Genomic DNA, 15,869 nt, shown 5'->3' on the forward strand with positions numbered 1-15,869 from the left:
GCGGAGGAGCTCTGGGTCTCTGGCTCGTTTGAGGGATCCCCATGGGCAGTGAGGGTTTCACACTCGCTTTTGGCTGGCTTTACACCGCAGGATGGGGTGGAGCTGACTCAGCTCCTAGTTAGGGCAGTGCCGATAGCTGATACTGGAATAAGAACAACTGGCAGTGTGGTCTTATACCGTTTCAGCCTTTGGATTCACGTACCACTGCTAACTGAACACTAGTGCCCTAAAACTGAGTTGACCATGAATTCTGATTGCAGGGAAGCACCAGCTGAGAGCTCATCACAGCTGTGATGGATCTTCATTGCTCCCTGCGCTCCCTTCCCACCACAGGTGTAGGCTATAGGAGCAGAGTCTGTTAGGCTGCCTCTGTCAGTAGGGCTGTTTGTGCTGACTAATGTGTACTTCCAGGTGATGGGAGGGACGTGGAGCTAATTTTCTTTTCTTTTTCCTGCAGCTGATCAGGAAAGTAGTGATTTCCCAGCATGCTGAAATTTCCTGTAGGAGGGTTAGCGTATTCCTCCTGGCAGAGCCTCATCAGGGTGTTGCAAGCCTGTTGCTTGTGTGCTTGTACCAGTTGAAGGTCTGGCCTATATGCAAGTGGGTGCTGCACAAGTTATTGTCGTGCTGGAGTGGTTTGTGAGGGCTCATGGAGGAGGTCTGTGCTCTTCCAGCTCTTCAGCATGCAAGCAAAAGTGTGGAGGAAAGGCACAGGTAACTTTTAGCTATTTTTATACTTCTCTGTAGTATAAGCCTACACATAGAACTTTAAATATTCCTTACTAGTTGGTTTAGTTATGATTATAAGTTTGATAATGTTTTACTTCATGAAGAAGTATTTTTATTTCTTTCTCAGTTTCTGTTTTCTTCTAATATTACAAGCAATGAGTTTTGCAGTCTGATATTGCATGGTGCATTGTCTAAAATAATGCTGAATCTCTCTGTAATGGAGTTTGTGGATTTATTGCAAGTTTTGCCTGAAATATGCCTCTAGATATTCCAGTTTCTGAAATAGTTTGTTAAAGGAAAAAGCACTGTAATAGTTTAACAACCGCTAGATGTTATAAAACTACTTGAAGTCCAAAAGGTTTCATGCTAGTCAGGAAGGTTTTACTGGAGAACATATGTATTTTTAAGAACTTGCTTGGAGTTTTGAACTTGTCATCTTCCTGACTACCTGTGGATAGTGTTGTCACTTCCCAGGAAGCCTCTGGCAAATATGCCACGAGCTGCAGCGATGTAAGGTGTGTCTGAGGATGCATTAGCGCCTACTGTGACTTTGCAAGCTGTGTGACTGTAATAATGTTGCCTTTGGTTTCATGTTTGCTTCTTCTTTTCCCCTCAGACAGAGGTGTAGAGATACAAGCAGGATGATGTTATTTCATGCTTGTATATCCACTAGTAATGCACTGTGTGGTTGGTTCTAATAGTATTAAAACTACCAATAAGATTCCTAAGAATTAAAGTGAGGATAATATCCACTGTCATCTAATGAAGCCTTCAATGTGTTATGCAGGAAATCAGCAAGTTTCCCAAGTTTATTCTAAATTAGAATGCAGTTATTCAATAGCACTGTGGGTTTTTGTTTCAGAAGTTAGTAACAAATTAATATCTTTATTCTCAGTTCTTACCTGCTTGACACTTACATATGAACTGTTAAAGTTTCCTAAAATAGATAAAGCTAAATTTACAAAAATTTGAGGATGGAGGGTGGTTTTTCTTTTTGTTTTTCTTTTTTTTTTAAACTTGAGGCTTACCATCTGGCAAAAATTTCTGCCCAGAGGGATATTTTACCTGGCCTGAAATAATTTGTGAGAGAATGTTGGTGATGAGCTCACAGGTGCTGTGATATATGGCTTCTTTATTTTTATAGTTCCCTTCATAGTCTCCATACAGAGGTCTTTCTTTAGCAGAGCCATTTTCCCATAAAAACTTTCAGTCAGCCCTCCTTCTTTTGCAAATGTCATCATCTGCACAAAGAATCCTTAATGACCGAAGATTATACAGAACTTCTTTGTAGCCATGGGAACAGAGCTCTGATCCTGTGAGTCAAGCTTGCGAGCCTGCACTCCCTGTGATGACAGGGAACTTGTAGGAGAGTGTAGATGTGCAGTGGTTAGCATACACAGCTGAACTATTCCTATTCCATTCAGTTGACTCCTGACTATGTATTATACTTTCTCAATAGGACATGACTAATGAGTGATTAGTCTTTTTCCAGCTTCTTGGGGTTATTCAAACCTTTAAATGTGTTCTTCAGTGAGAAGAGATGGGAGATGTGCTCAGTTTCTAAGCTCCTGCACCATGTTCTTGAGTCCTCTATCTTTGAAAGCCTAAGGTTTTTTCTCTTGCTATTACTGTATTATATGTCAAAACTGTTGACTAGTTCAACTAAGACTATTAATGCTGTTAATTAGTAAAACTGTATCATGAATTTTCATGCTTGTCTATTATTTATTCATAACTTCAGATACATAATTGCTCAATGGCATGACAAGTTTGGTAGTTCCAGTAGTAAAAGTTGTAGTAGTACAATGTGAATTGAGTGTTTTTTAGAATGTGTCACAAAGCAGGTATGTGATCAATCTATTCTCTGGCATTTCATTATCAAGCTAATACAATGCTTTGTAGTTCAGAGAGCACTTTCTTTCTGATTTCATATGTGTTTTTGCCATGTAATATTTCAAAAAAAAAAAAAAAAAAAACCTTTCATTGGTTGAGAACACAGTGTTTAGAAGCTAATTTTTTAAGGCTGATACTTTAGCTGATCAGTTGCTGAGAACCTGATTCAACATGGGTAAATAGAAACCCTTCCATTAGCTTTGAGATTATTGGATTTGCCCCACAGCAGGGGAGGCTGACAGGCTCTAGAATGACAGAAGTCTTAGTACATCATATATCAAAATGTCAAATACTATTTGCTATGTCAGGAGCTCTACAATGCTAAGCAGCTTCCAAATGTATACTAAGTAAACTGCAAAGTGAACAAGGTGGTGGTATAACCTGTGGTATATTTGTGGCATACACTAGAAGATGTACTTAATTTTTAATCTAACAAGATATCTCATTTAGAGTTAAGTACAGATTGCATGATTTCAGCTTTCTAATTTTAGCTCATAGTTTATTTAATGAAGCAAAGCAAGTAATTTCTTCAACATGTATTCACTTCCTTTGTTTTAGTGGAAGTTAACCTGTGGAATTATTGCACCTACTTATGGCTAATACAGGATAGACTCCTCCCTTTCTAGTACAATATTGTGAAGTCGCTCTATTGATCTGCTAATTTGCTATAATTTATTCAGCTTGCACTGGCCAGAAAAATCAACCATGCCCAGAAGTCACAGTTCATAAAATCCAAATGGAGTCAGTCCAAAGTAGTCCAGTCTTTTATTATATGCTATTCTCATCTTCATACATTACATAGTTTTAGAGAAGGTAAAAATAAAGTCTGTGATGAGTAAATGCTTTAGGCCCAGGTAACACCAGGGCGGTAAGAAAACTCGGTACCGTTTTTTTAATTTATTTTTATTTTCGTTCCTTGTAAATTTTAAGGAGGGAAAAGGAGGAATATTTAAAAGGCTGGAGCCTTAAAGGACAACTAAATATCTTTTTATTTGCTCAGCTTTCATGTTGTGAGATATTGTAGGTCAGGAGTGCTATGAAGTTCTGCAGCAAAAATGGTTGTGTTCTTGGGCAACTGTGTGCTTATTAAACATCTTCCCTGAGATCTTCAGTCCAATGGATGGCAAATTAGAGGCCACAACTATGGTGGCTCTTGTTTTGGTAGAGTTAGATGCATGTATATGTATCATATGAGTACAAATAAACAGACTAGAGATATAGAAAAGTAAAAAATGGCTTCTAGGATATCATGTAGTTATAACATTATGTAAGAAACAAAATATTAAGTGTATTTTCCCAGGGGATTAGATGGACAGTGATCATTAAACACATTTTTGGGTGGGCAGTGTTTAATCATACTTTAAAAAATGTCACATTTGACTGTTAATGCAAGTCTAACTATAAAGTTATGTTAGTCTCCCTAATGCTTTTCTTCCTATGCTGGATTATTCTGACTTTCAATAAGCATACAAAAAAACCATCAGATTTTCTGTCTGATTTGGGGAAGCCTTGTATGCATAATACTTAATCTAATGCATACAGGCTTATTTCAAACTTGCTTTTTCTCTTATTGGTTTTAGAATGCAATGGTCGTAGTTTAGAAGCCTTACTGCTTCATAAAACTGTAAACATAATTTTCTATACCGAATGAGTGTTTGCTTGAATTGAGAACCATGTTATATAGCTTGTAAAATTGCATATCATATTCTTATGGGTATCTGGTGAGGTGGGGGTTTTTTTTTGTTTTTGTTTTTGGTTTTTTTTTTTTTTCAGTCACCACTGGTATCTTGCAATTACCCCCCCCCCTTTTTTTTTTCTTGTGTGTTAGTCCAAGATCTTGTTCCTATTAGCCAAACTCTTGCTGGGGTTCATCCCATTTTTTTTATGTGAAAGCCTTATGGACAGTGTCAATTCTAAGACTCTGGTGCTCTGTTTTCATTGACAGTACAGGCAACATGTTCTTTCATGGGCATCTGAAATTTAAAATAGGGCTAGATGAATTGATTCAAATAGATGGAAGACCAGGGGGATAGCGCTTTTTTCTTTTTTCTTTTTTTCTTTCCTCCTCTTCCCTAACAGGCATAAGATCATAGTCGGCCAAACACTTTTAATTTGTAAAAACTCTAGTCCATTCCTTTTCTAGTCTGGGCAGGGAAAGGTGGGGGGGGGGGGGGGCGGGGAGCATCATCCACTCCTCAACTTAGCCTCTCTGTAAGCTTTCCTGCTAGGTATCACAGTATTTCTAGGCAATTTGGAATCAAGAATTGCTGACTGAAATGGCAAATGTAAATCCTTATCTGAACAGAACTGTAGTCACGGCTCCTTTGTGGTTCACCCCTCATTCTTTTCAGAGGTACAAAAAAAGCTATGATGGAAAGAAACTGAACTTAATTCTAAAACATTGTCTGAAATGTATGCAGAGGAGACTAGAATTCTACTTGATGAATTCCTTGATCTGTTTAACATATCACTCATATTTTACCAACCAGCAACTTGTCTATTTTGTCAGAGACTTTTCTTTTTTCCAGAGAATGTGACTGTGGAAATAATGATGCTTGGAAAGAAGTACATGCTTCATACAGTTCTTTGAAAGTGTGGAGAGGGGAGGAAGCTCAAGAAATCTTTAAAATATTGCTAAATATCTCAAAACTTTGAATTAAAAAAAAATCAATGTATACTCTTTACTGCTGTTTAGATGACTGAGTGGTAACAGGCTCTGTTCTCCTTCCATGAGCAAAGCACATAGCACTTCTGAGTTGTCTGTGTGTCTTGTAGTGTGTATATGTCTATTTTTAACAACAGTCTTATGTTCTTTTATTGTTAGAAAAATGAGGACAAATGAATTGGTGATATTAGGCCTCATTTCCATTTTGTGCAGTTTCTGAAGTCATGAGACTTTTCTTGTGAAAGCGAGTGCATAGGTTTGGAAAGCTGTCTTTATAATAGCATATTCTTTTTGGAGTTAATATCTTAAAATCAGTTTGAACAATGTTGGGTTTGGGGTTCTTAACAGCAGGGATGGCAATACTTTCTTGCTCACATTTAACAGACTTGATGGAACTTTTTATGTTCTGAATATTCAGAATGTTTAGAGTATCCATAATAGTCAGGAAAACATGTATGTGTACACAGGTTAATACTTGCAAAATGTACAGTAACTTAGGGGAACTTTTAAAGAAAAAAAATGTTTGGTTCACAAACTCCAGGGTTTTCTACTTGTTTGAGCAGTCCTTGGAACATTCATTGTGTTAGCTTATCAGATAGTGGGTTTTCTTTCAGCTGAAATAGAAAAGTCTGGATGATATGCCCCTGGCACAGTGCTATAAACTAGCTTACAGAGTATCTATTGGCAAAGGTGAGATGTGCTGTTGTGGTTTTGTGAAGTCAGTTTTGACTCGGAGCTTCTGAAGTTCCTATCAGCTGGAGTGCAATAGGTATCCTGGAATCTCAGTATCCATTTAGATAAGTGCCATGTCAATCTTTCTCGGTCTGTATTAACTACTCTGCATTACATAGATATCTAGAATACTTGTCCTGGGGTAAGGAGGGTTGAAAGAGAGAAAGAAAAATTGGAAGGCATCTTCATCTGCTGGATGTTGTCTGCTGATTCTTTTTAACACTTTGGGCTGAGTGCTGATCTCATCTACAGAGGCATGCGTTGCTGCATAGCATGAAAAATGTATGTGCTGCTTGTTTAGTGGTGGTAGCAGTTTTCTAAGAGCTGTAGTGATATTTGAGAGCATCTTATGCTGATTCTAGGAATATTCTATGAATTTAAAGGAAATCCAAACTATGTAGTGGCAAAACCGTGGTCCAGACTATTTGCAGTTATTAAAATTTCCACAGTATAAATGCATTTAGCTGTAACAGTCTGACTAAATTGTTGTGTGGTGATCTATACTTTGATCTCTACTAGATTCAGTAGTACTACTTTTCATTTTTTTCCTCCAGTGAATTGTTGCTGAGTGAACAGCAGTGAGTGCTGAGTGAACAGTTTTATTTCTTCCAGAGAAATGATTAGGTGACCATAATTAGGTAGCCCATACACATAGGTACAAGGTGAATTTAATATGGCCACTCTTGCTTTATCCCAACATAAGTGAATGGAAAATGAGGCTGATGGATTCTTTAGTGGTGACCCTTTATCTTTGTAGGTTACACTGAGTTCTCTAAAGGGGTGTGGACTTCACAAGTCTTTCTCCTAGCCTAATGCCAAAATGGTACAGAGAGGAAGGACTGTAGATCAGCAGTTTGCAAATTCAGAACATTCTTTCCTCACCTTTCATCAGAGGACCACAAAAAGCAGAAATAGCTTATACATTTTGGCCTAGTGATTTGACTTTTTTCTAGCATTCAGTTCCAAAAACTTTTCTTCTTTTTAAGAGACAGATAATCCAAATAGTGTGGCATTATTTAAAGTGAGACCTGTAGTGCTCCAGGTAAAAATCCATGGGACCTTTGAGAAAATACTTAGTGGTGCGCTTCCTGGCTACATTCAAGTGGGTGCAACCATAGGCAGAAGGGAATCCTCTACTGCAGAGCTTCAACTGTCTCAGCAAACCAAGAAAAATAGCTGACCATAAAAGGTCTAATTCTCTCATCACAGCAGGCTTCATAAGCATCTGAAGTGGAGGCAGCTAGAGACCAGGATGACTAAAGGTATGAAATAGCGCAAAACAAGGCACTGTCAGGAAGGATGCTCTTGAGCAGGTCTTGCACAATAGAGTTATCAATTTTCAGTTGATCATATAAAAGCTTTGTATGATCTGAAGTGCAAATCCTGTAAATGGTTGATCTGGTAAGGACTATTTTTGGAATATAATACTGATATTTTTTGATTGAGGCAAATGTCATCCCCACTGTGAGGTGCTCATGGTGTTCAAGGGTGTACATGTGTGTGGAACAGTTCTTGCTTTTAGTTTCTGGGGAATTAAGAGGACTTTCATCTTTATTCCTGGGAGTCTGGTAGCTCATCCTGTAGTCTGAAATTCAAGAAGGTTGGGGGGTGGGAAGGGAAGGAATAACCCATGCCAAAGACAATTAAAACAGCATTTCCGAAGGATATAAACCAGAGTCCTGCAGAAATGACAAACTAAATCTGTCTACTGAACCATGATTGCCTAGTGAATAAGGAGAATGCCTTCTGGGATTATTTGAAGAAAATTTAACATGCCCTGGAAAGGGGGGGCAAAGAAGGAGGGGGCTCTTCCTCAGTGTCTTTATAATGAAATTCTGCAGGGTCGATTGCTTACATCAGCCTAGGAACAACACTTATCCATTTACTTTAGAGCTAGAGCATTATCTATTTGCTTTATTGTGATGTTTTCCAGTAAAAGGGGGACATGGAGAGAAGTTTCTAAGAAATATATTATAACCTTGTAACACTTTAACATATATCATTCATGGATCTTGGTCTTCAAGCAACTTCCCACATACATAGCTAAGTATCAGTGGTCTCATTTCATGAGACGGGAATTTGAGGCTGGCAACTTGGCAAAGTTTGTTTAGAACATCAGTGTCAAAGCCGGATGTTCCTCACTCTCCATCCTAGCCAGCAGACAGTAGTTCATTTCTTTGGCACTTAATTAAAAACCATAATAGATATATATGCCTAAAAGATAAGAGACCTGCTGTTATCATACAGGCATGTTTTGGTTTTCTTCCCCTCGCCCCATGTGTCTTGTCATAATGCTTCCATATGACAGAAAACATTTTTAGATATTTTCAGAGTTGTCTAAAGAAAAAAGGTCTTTATTTTTAACCTGTCCAAGTTTACCTTTTCCCTGATGTCAGGGAGAAGTGCATGCAGAGGGCAGATAACCATTTCTGAATGGTTGTGTCTTATTCTGAGCATATTGATGCTTCCCCTCTTTTCCTTCCCCCATTCAGTTCTTGCAGGTAGCAGGGGTTTGGGCTTTTTTTAGTTGTGTGGTGGGTTGTTTTTTCTTTAACACCTAAGCTGAGATATAAAATGACTCAGTCTACAATGACACATCTAGATTTCAGATGTTTTACTGGCCAATATGTTCACAGTTAAGCTGACTCTGTAAAGTGTACTTTTTTTTATTACTGGTGAAGGAGGCTTCTGGCTTGTTATGAGGAGCTGTGGTAAAATCAAGTTAATTTATATTAACTTTATATCTATATATAAGGCATATTCCCTATGGACATCTAAAAAGATACAGTATCTCAGAGCTTATTTTCTGTTCTGGAAGTGATTCTTAGTATCTGTTGCAGAAGAACACACAGAATGAAAACATCACAGCTTAATCTATCACACCTCTAATCTCACATCACTGACTTTAGAAGGAAATGTGGTCAGCTCATTTTTCTGGAAAAAAGTTCTAAATGGTTTCTGATGCAGCTGTTTGTGAACAGGCCAAATTAGATCAGAATGGTCATTTCTGCTGTTTGGGGAAATCTGTTGCTATCAGGCTCTGGTGATAATTGCTGTGAAACACTGTAAAAGTATAAAATAGTGATCAATAAAAATTGTAGTTTGTGCAGCTGTGTGTGCACAGAAGTTACAGAAAGGTACACAGTAAGATAAGCAACTGAGTTCATAGCATTGTAAATACTTTGGGACCTTGACTAAGATAATTACCCCCCCCCAAAAAAAAAAAAAAAAATCTTTGTGCTTTAGCTCCCTATTTTCAGGCTGTGGGGAAAAATAAGGTGGCTTCTTTTTTTTCTTTTTTTTTATACTTTTGGGTGTGAACTCCTTGGGGTACTGATTTACCTGTTTGTTCTACAGCATATAGCCCAGTAGATCTTTTGTCTTATTTGTGGTGTTCCTCCTGACAGGAGTACTGATGTATTTATTCAGGTATTACATGATCACATCAGCTCAGAGATGTCATTCACATACTCTTTTTGAGAAACCAGAAGTCCTATTTTCCACCTGCACAGAAGTAGGTGACTCAGTCCAAAGCCCACTCAGAGGATGGGCTCCCCAAATCGGGTGTCTTTTTCTCAAAAGCCAAATCCATGTCAGACCTGAAAACCTGAAGTTTTCAGAATCTCATGCTTACTCCTTAACCTTGCTGCTTTAATGAAGAGGAGATGTTTATGATATCTGGTGTGGTAAACTTGGTCTCAAGTTCCACGAAAACTTAATTTAGGTTGAGGCTATGTCTCAGAACCTGAAATAAGCAATTAGCATGTAGCTTTACTTCTGCTGAAAACAATCATTAATACTTATAACATTTGACTATTGTTTATTAACTTAAATTTGGTATCTAATTGCTGTAGTAACAAGGCATTAAATCACAATCATAAAGAGGCATTACATCCAATTGGTTTGGTTTTGGGGGGAGGAGGGGAAGGACAAAACCAGGGATCAGTAAATCATATGCCAAACAAAATAAATAACTTCTTCCCCGGAGATCTGAAACTTTTAGTGTTTTTGATCTGTTGCTGAAGGGAGGGCAGTTCTTTGGCAGGAAATGCCTGTGAGAGGTAGCTTTCCCCCATAAACATGAGAATGCCCATACATCTAGAGCAGCAGCAAATAAGCATTTCTGTGTGGATCTTGGCTTGTTACAAAGACTTGGATCTCTTTCATACCTGCTTCTCAGGTTGCTTGCACACATGAAAAGACTTGTGAATGTTTTAACTTGTCCCCAGAAAAAAGTAGGAAGAGAGCAGATGTTCTAGAAGGCAGGTTTGCACTGTCTTGATCCACTTGTGCCCCGGGGCCAGCTCCAGGTGGCAGGCTTAAGGAGAAAGTCTCCAGATAACAAATGTAAAAATGGTCATTCGGGGTGCTTTCTGTTGGAGAAACATGCTTAGAGTCTATTTTTGTACTTGTTTGAGATACAGACAGAAAGGAACATCATGGTAGGCTCCTAACTTTTGAAAGGAGCAGCGGTGGATTACAGAAGACCGTGTTAAGAGATAGCAAAAAGGTGTTGTTGCCTCTACCTTTGCATGCATCTGGCAACCAGCAAATCGACTGTTTCAGAGAGAGTTAGTGTTCATTCAGATTTATGTCCCTGTCAGACAACAGGAAAGCAATCGGATGACGGAAACCAGGCTTAATATAGAGGAGGTGGAATATCATAAACAAAATGTCTTGGCAGTCCACCCTTGCAGCTTAAACATGTTGAAAGGCAATAGAGAGGTAGAAACCTGTGTGGTTACTAATGTGAAAGAGAGGTCCTTGGGGGTGTGTGTGGTCTTTTTTTTTTTTTTTAAAAAAAAAAGCTTAGTCATCTCTCAGGATAATGCTGAGAGTAGGAGAAAATGACCAAGTCCAGCTTCCCCTGCCAGATCTTGCAGTGAATTCAATACCAGCAGTGGTGTAAAAGCCCTGCTGGAAGCTGAATGATTTTTAGTAACAACAGCAGCTGACTTGGACCTCAGGACCATTGTTTCCAGAAGGGGCTAAGAACTGTAATGAAATCATCATGGATGTTTTACTGCTTCATCTTCACATTTTTCTTGTCAGAATGCACTCAGTTTGGTATTGGATTCCAGAGAGAGATAAGAATCCAGACAAATGCAGGAAATCTATGAAATCAAGTCTGCTTACACATGGATAATGGCTTTTTTTGGCCAGGGGAGGGGAGAGTAAAAACATGCTTTTTGGGGAGCTAGTCAAGACTTAAGAAATGCAGATGTGATTCCTTGCTTTTTTTCATAAACTTTCTTCCTGCCCTTGTAGTAGTTGTAGGAATTGCAGCACTTACCTACTTGCTGGTGGTGGAATAAATCTGCAGCAGAGCGTGAAGCAGCTGAATGCTGCGGTGATGGAAGCCACGTATGTCCCGTTGATGGAATGACGATTATTGGGACAGGGCTGGCTAACATTTATTTAGGTGGGGCTGGCAGGTTACTGCCGGAATGTACCTTTTGGCGTTAGTGGACTTGTCCAGAGCTTCATGTATTGTGTGGTGGTTGCTGTCTGGTGACACTTTAATAAAGAAGTGTGGGGGGAGAGAAGAAGAAAATCACTTTTAAATGACAACTTCCAGTGTCTCCACCTAATTCACTGGGCAACTTACAACCCAGGCACACACAGGAGTTTCAATTTTCTGCTCTCTAACCAGAGCAGAAGAGATGAGCAGAATAAGGAGGGCCATTGAATGCGTTCCCGGCTGTAAGAAATATTCTCGTTGGTTGGGAGGAGTGCTTCCTAGCAGGGCCGTGAACTATTTTCTTTGAATTTTGAAGTGCAACTCTCCTGTTTCAGCTGAGGAAGAATCCCCAACTGCTTCTGATGAAGCAGTTCCAGTGTAACATGCAGGCAGGCCTGCAAACTCAACAAAGTTGAATCTGTTCTTAAGTTTGCTGTGTTTAACAATGAAATCTGTTTGAATAACAGTGTTTGCTCCCTTTTTTGTCAGAGCAGAACCTATGATCACTATTGCATGTTATAAAAATATCTTTTTTGCTTAAAATGAGACTGAAAGTTTATAAGCCTTGTTTGTAGCTTTGAAATTTGCCTTTTGCCTTTGCCAAAAACATCAAATTTTTAAATTCTGTTGGATCCTTCTCATCTAAGGAGAAGAAAGGAAAATATCCTACTGATTTGTCTTCCCTTTATTTTATGATTGATGTACTTATAAAGAAAGGCTAGTCTCATGTCTCGTGTTGTCTCACTGCCTTCTAGTGCCTGCATAAAGTGCTATTTATGATACTAGAATTGGCCAGTGCAAACTACAGGTCTAAAACATTCAGCCTCCTCCAGTCCTGCAGGACTGCTTCTGTTAAGTAACCCTGAGTTCCTAATTTAAGGATATTTGACTTCCTGCAAGAAAGATGGAATTTGATGGCTTCAGGCTTGTAGCTGTTGCTAAAAGTTCAGGACCCTGTTCTGGTCTCATACCTGTGATGATGATGATGATAAATATTTTACTAGCATCGAGGCTTTTTATCAGTAGTCCTAGGCCAAAGAAAATGGTAGTTCTCTGGGGCTGTAGTACTGGAAATGTGGTCTGTCTGATTTATGTTGTTTGGGGAGAGGAGAATCTTGCCACTGGCAAGAACTGTGACATGCGTTTTTCTTTCTCTGGAGATGGGGATTTTTAAGGGAGTTAAGCATCCAGCAGCCAATACTATTGCATTGGGTTTGAGAGCTCTAGCCCTTAGCCTGCTCTGAAAATCCTTGTTCTGTGTCTTCTAACCAGGCTTTTGCACACTTTTTCCATAACTGGCATCTGTTTGGTGTTGGGAGGCCTATAATATATAGACCTTGATGAAACAAATGCTTAAATGTTTAAACTGCAGTCCTCTCTTTAGTTTGTTGTCTCCTCTGACCCTGCTTGTTCCCCACATCCTGTGGGAAGTCCTGTGTATCTTTTTCCCCCAAGCTAGTAATCTACTTCATATGGAGTTACAGCATATTGAAGATCTGATTCTGTGGGGTCTGGAGTGTTTCCATGTGGTTTAAATAAAGAATACATTTGAGAAAATACAATCTGCTTGTGGACATGCTAGAAGCAGAAAAAGAGGCTAATTTTGTTTGGTTAATTATTCACTGATAATTATTTACTCAGCTCTACAAATTGATAGAAACTTGTAATCATGTTGCTATGGCACCTGATGTCATTTATAAATGCTGAGTGAAGCGGGTCTATTTAGTCGTAGAACCGGACACAACTATTTGAACAAATCAAATCTGTCAAACTGTATTTTGTAAGGGAAATCTTACCAGCAAAGTTTGCAAGTTAAGTATCTAGTTGTAAATAAATTCTTCCTTGTGAACCTGAAAAAACACAGTAGCAGAGTTTTTTGACTCAAGCTTGCATACTATTATCTTGTTAGAGTAAGCAACATCTGAATAACAAATTCAGTTATCTGAAACTGCTGAAGGCCTTTATGAACTCTTCCTTCATTGCAAAACTATAGTTATTTTCTCTAGTAGTTTGTCTTGCAAAACATCCTTCCAGAAAAGACCACTATACAAGGCTTTGATGCACAGACTTTTTAAGTCTAATTTCCTGAGCAATTTAGAAAATAGTTGATGATCCTCCAAGCATTAAAATGTGCATATTATCAGGCATACCACAGTTGAATGTTTAATCTGTGAGCTGCAAATAAAGCTTTAATTTTCTAAATGTCAGTGGACCTTCATTATTAATTCATTTGCTATATGTTTAATTGAGATAAATGAACATAGTGCTAAATCCAGTTATATATTTCCATACTCTGTTCTCTGTAATCTAGCCATGTATAATGCATCGTTATTTTTAACAGCACCACCAGCAAATTATTCTGCATGTACTTTTCTAAGTTCTTTAAGGATTTTTTTCTATATTGCGGGGTTTCAATTGTTTCTGCTCCTTTCTTGGTAAATAGTTGAGGAGTAAGCACATTTTCAAGAGCTGTAGGGAGGCTAAGATGCCAGTTGCATTTTAACGATATGGTGCATTATCATTCTTACTGTAGCCAATTCTCTTTTAAATCATTGCAGTTTCTGCTTTAGCCTCCAGCTATAGAATTCTTTTCAAACCGACAGTGAACTTGGCAGATTGCCAAGGGGAAAAATAAAGGTGTTTTGGTCCACCAAAGTATTTGGAGTGGTTCTTAGTGATACAGTTTTCTTCCCTACATCTGCAAAACATTTTTTTCTGAAGTGAATTTTCATGTGAAAAGCCTCCTTAATAATCACCAGTATTGTTTGTTTCAATGCAGTTATTTAACTGCACCCCTGGGTGCTTACAAAATAAACAAGAGAGTCTTCTAAAGAGTTTTAAAAGTGGCAGGTGCTTAGTCTGTGCCCTATTCACTTAGTTTGCAATGACATTTTTGTGCTAATCTATAGACAAACAAGAGACAGGTGACACACAGCATCAAGTACAATGTGCTAAGTCGACAAACTTTGGTCTAGATAAGATGTTTGTGCTGCATATACCCACAGTGGCAACACAGATTTATACTGTTCATATTGTATAACTCCTCAGCACTGGTAATATAGCAAATTTAAATGTTTATAAATTGACAGAGAAAGGAGTATTTCTTGGGTTAGAGATTTCAAAGAATCCAAAAATAGTCTTTGCCAAGTCCTGTAAGGGAAGTGTGGTTTTTTTAGCATTGTTGAAATATGAACATTAACTAAACCAGATTAAATGTAATAGAAAAATCTGAGACTAGCTATTTCTATGAATACAGTTCATTCATTATATAGTACCATGTCTATGACACTCTGAGGCTAACAGTATTGTACACTTTATCTTTCTCACTTTAAATGTTATTAAGTAAAATATGGCCAACAGAGAAGTGTCAACTGAACTGAACAGCAAATGGAAGCAGGACATTTATCATCTCTCCTCTATTTTACAGTCTAATCCATCCCAACACAAGCCCAGTGGCTGGCTCAAAGCTTTCTAATGATCTTGTAAGAAGGAACTCTATTTAGAGGGATGAGACTGGAGGACAGAGGACTGACTGCTTTTTAACTTAGGTATTTATTAACTGTCTCTCTAAGGGGAACTGGTAAGGAAGAACAGTCTGTATGTTTAGAGACATTGGGGTGGCTATAGGAAGCTACTATGTTATTTTACAAATATATAATTAATCCAGGCATATCCATTACCATAAGGTTTGTCTTCCCTGCAGCCAATAACTGTAGGAGATGTAGTGTATTCCCTTTCACTCTTATCCTGCTTGTCCCTAAAAAAGCTAAGAAACAGAGCAACCTATTGCATGAGCAGTGTCACTGCTTTTGCATGTGAGGCCATGTATCAAGTTCCTTCACTTACAAAGTAAGAGGGGACCTACAACTGTGCACACAGCTGGGCAGCCTTTGTGGTGCCTCGCATTCCTCCTTATCCCTCTCGGTGGGAGGTGTAGCTGAGGGTAGAAAGGAACGGGCAGGGGGCTTGTTCCTGCAATAGCACAGAGTGGCGGCGCTTTTTCCCACTGATCTCATCTAGTCCCAACAAATGGGGCCAGTTTTGGGAACCAGCTGGTTCTACTTTGATATGATGCAAAGAGTTCTGATGCTTTTTGCTTGTGCAGCGCCCCAAGTTGCACAGGCTATTGGTGTACATAGGAAAACTGTCCTTTGCATGGGAGACTTAGTCGTGTGTTCTCAACTCTTCCTTTGCATGTCTTTGTCTATCGAAAATAATCCATGTCAGAGTGAGGTTTGGAGATCCATTAAAAAGGAAAATGAAATTGGAACAATTGGTTTTATTAAACTGAATCAATTGGGTTCTTTGTGTTTTGTTTTAAGGCAGAATTAAATCTGGCCTGGATTTTGGGAAAAGTAGAATTAAATTTTAGTGTTAAAATCCAGCGCT

At 38.6% G+C, this 15,869-nt stretch overlaps 1 long non-coding RNA gene across 1 annotated transcript in view; it reads left to right on the forward strand.

Moving 5' to 3' along the window:
• The first annotated feature begins 570 nt into the window (after window positions 1-570).
• LOC135329727 (uncharacterized) overlaps window positions 571-15,869 on the forward strand; it is a 50,978-nt gene continuing 35,679 nt past the window's right edge. The window contains exon 1 of the long non-coding RNA XR_010391334.1: window positions 571-714. This is a non-coding gene — a long non-coding RNA (uncharacterized LOC135329727). The remainder of the gene's footprint in view (window positions 715-15,869) is intronic.

Source organism: Dromaius novaehollandiae, chromosome 13 (genome assembly GCF_036370855.1).
Source record: "Dromaius novaehollandiae isolate bDroNov1 chromosome 13, bDroNov1.hap1, whole genome shotgun sequence".
NCBI lineage: Eukaryota > Metazoa > Chordata > Aves > Casuariiformes > Dromaiidae > Dromaius > Dromaius novaehollandiae.